Here is a 3,577-nt window from a genome sequence, read left to right as displayed (position 1 = left end):
TTTTTTTTTTTTTGGTGATTCTAGGATTGAATCCATGGAGGGACTCATACATATTAGGCAAGAGCTGTACCACTGAGCCATATCCCCAGCCATGAGACCAAATTTTTGTACTATTTCTACCCCTTTCCAGGCTGAGCAGATCATGTGTCCCTTCCTTACTGTTGAGGTGACCACTTAATTGCTTTCCTGCCTCTTTGAAAGAAAAAATGTTTTTGCCATTAGTCAGCCATATGAAACTCATCTCACCCTTTTCTGGGTATAAAGCTGCTGTCTCTAAAAGTGCCATCTCATTGTGCTCTGTATTAGTTAGTGCTGGAGAAATCTCGATGGCTTATGTACAGCACTTTTAAAATTTTATATTATTTTGAAATTTTGCTTCTTTAGGGTTGGAATGTATGGCTGCCCCATCTGGCTGTGAAGAATTCTCTCCAGTCTGTGGGCTGACAGTGTGCTGATCTGTTGAGGTGTTTCCCCACCCAGTCCCCATTTCAGGTGAGGTTTCTGCGAGGTCTGTTAGGTGCACATCCTGCAGCTTATTGGCTTAAAATGTGTGCTCCTTCGTTGTGTTGTCTGGGACCAGTCAGGAAAAGGAAGAACCAGTAGTGTAACTCTTTTGATACTGAAGATATTGACAAGTGTCTTTTTGAAATGAAAAAATGGTCCCTGAAAAAAAACTGTAAGACTTCAAACACAAGTAGATTGTCATTAGCCAGACTTGAAAGAAATCTGATAGATACCAGAGGACAAAGGTGATGCACAGGGTAGACTCAGAATATTCCAGTTCTGTCCTTCCTTTTGAATAGAATCCAAAGACAAACTAGAATTATAGAAGACAGCTTCTGAACTAACACTGGGATTGATTTCTGAGATTAATAAAAAGGCTTCATATTTGATTTTTCAAATATCAGTGAGTCAGCTATGACTTTGATCAGGGAATTAGGTGATGAAGTTGATCTATGACTTGGAGGCATAACAGATGATGGTGATCAAGGGGTCACTGTCAGGTATGAAAATAACTTCACAAAGCTAAGAAGAGATGGAAAGAATGAAGTGCAGAAAATTTCAGAATTTTAACCAGTGAGGCAAAATGGGGTGAACTCAGGGTTTCTTTTCTTTGTTCCTACATTTTTTGATTTTCAAAGATTGGCTCTAGTTATGTAGTTCAGGTGCTCCTTGAACTCTTTATATAACCCAAGCTGGCCTCAGATTCACAGAAGTCCTCCTCCTTTAGCCTCGTGTATATCAGCAGACCTAGAGTTCATGTTCAATCCTTAGCAAATAGACCTTTAGTGAATACTTACTCTCGTATGGAAAACCAACATCAATTATCCACTGATTATAGATAGAAGATGGTCAAGTGTCAAGGGTACCATCACAATTTTAGTAAAGTTCTATAGGGCTTCTCTAAAAATTCATTATATAGCGACAGGGGTTCCATCTCTGAGGTTATATCAATCAAGATTAAAAAATTATAGGATTTATTTGATGAAATTAAAAAATTTGATATTGCAATAGTTTTTAGAATACAGAGGTCTACTTTCATATGGGATGAATGCTTTGGTCTGCAGTGGAACTCCATGGATTTTCTTCCTTCATCAGATTCACGATCTGATTATTCTGACTACTTGGAGATACTGATGATTGGGATTTGCATGTTAAGCTGCAAAGTGGGACCAAGATTTTTCCAGGAGCAGCCACCTGGCACCAAGTTGTAAAAATGTCTCGGTTTATGACAATTTAGGAGACTTAATGAACCAGGTTAAGTGGAAAATAAACTTAAATGAGTGCAGAATCATTCTCAAGTAAAGGAGTTCATTTTGCATGCCACATTGGTCCTCTCTGCAGATGATTTAAAGAAGAAAAAAGGCAAACTGAGAACATTCTATACTCCCTCTGCAGCCCACAATAAGATCTGAGAATATCAGTGCTCACGGTGGAATTTCCATAATGACCAGAGATATATGTCCATATGGCTAGGGAATGCCTTCAGCCAATAACTCTTAAAAGGAAATTATAAGTGCACTAAGGGGCATCATTAACAATGATATTCTCTTAACCTTACAGCAATGTATTTCAGTTTATGGAAGTAATATCAACATTTGCAGACCTTTAGGGAAAGCACTCAATGTGGGTTTAATCGTCATGGTTAGATGTGTGAATGTCCAGGCTGGCAAACTATTTTTGAAAGTGTACTCCCTTCAGTTTCAACAGGTGTCAGAGAAATAGTCCTGCTTGGAATATTCATGCCCTTGTGTCCATGTATCTATCCAGAGAAGAAAAATAGTGTTGTTGTAGGAATTCATCTTCAGTATGATTACATTAAGAAAACCAAATTATTGCTTGCTAGCATAAAATCAATTGTGCTTTGTTAGGGAACATTAAATTCACAAAACAATTGCGAAGACATCCACAGCCCTGTAGGCACTTATTGGCTTGAACAGACTGATCTAACACATTTTAGAAAAGATAGATATGATTCAGTCATTTGAAGTAACACTCCCTTCCCTATCTGTGTGTGTCAAGCAGTTGCCCTGGCAACATAGGCACCAGATGAGCCACCTTGAATATTGTTTTGCCTTTTCCTCTGTGCTTATTTGCTCCTATATGAGAGCAAATACATATAATGTTTTAAACAGAAACTTTAAATTTTTCTTTGGGGACATTAGTCAAAAAAAATGGAAAAATTTGACACATCCTCCCAAAACTATCATACTATCATGTATTTGATCATGTTATTTAGTCAGGAATATGCTCTTTGCTTCACTCTTTAAACATTTATCGAAGTTTTGCTTAACTGATTCAACTGACTCCTTGGTGAAGTTTTCCTGACTTCATTAACTCAAATCTCTTTTGTCCTGAAGTTTTGGAGCAGTTCTTACAGAGATCATTCACATGGGCTCCTTGTCCTGTTGATTGTTTGAGTAATGATGTTGAATTCTCAGGGTTGTGGTAGAAATAGAGTGTGCAGTGAGAACAGAGTACAACCTGACTCAATAGACTTAAAATTTGGGCTGACCCTTAAAGATTGAAAGAAAAAGTAAGCCAGATAAATCGCCCTATTATTTTATGGGACTACAGATTGCTTATATAAGCAGATGATGACCATTTACATACTTTTCTTTTCTGATAGAAATTGGGTTCAACAATTTGAATATAAATTTTTACTAGAAAGGGATTATGACCCCTGGGTTTTACCCATTTTTGTTACCTATTCAGATTGAAATAGCAGACTGTTTATTGTACTCTGATGTACTTCATGGAATTTACCCCTAACAAAGAAAAGGGATAGATTTTTGTTGTTGTAGCACAACTTGTCTGCTTTCTGTGTTTGCTTCTTTCCAAAAGATCCCTGTAAGCCTTTCAGAATCTTTTTTTTTTTAATTTTATTTGTGTGTGTGTGTGTGTGTGTGTGTGTGTGTGTGTGTGGCCAGCTCAGCCCACCAGGGGGCAGGGCTGACTGGCATGTGGTGCTGGGATTGAACCGTGGTGCCTGTGATTTGCTAAGCTTGTTCTAAGTAGGTGCTTTAGACCACTGAGCCATCTCACCAGCCCCAGTGTAGGTTTTAAATTGCATGTC

The sequence above is a fragment of the Octodon degus genome, unplaced genomic scaffold, assembly GCF_000260255.1.
Source record: "Octodon degus isolate 3935 unplaced genomic scaffold, OctDeg1.0 scaffold00162, whole genome shotgun sequence".
NCBI classification, from domain to species: domain Eukaryota; kingdom Metazoa; phylum Chordata; class Mammalia; order Rodentia; family Octodontidae; genus Octodon; species Octodon degus.
This window is presented reverse-complemented; position numbering follows the sequence as displayed.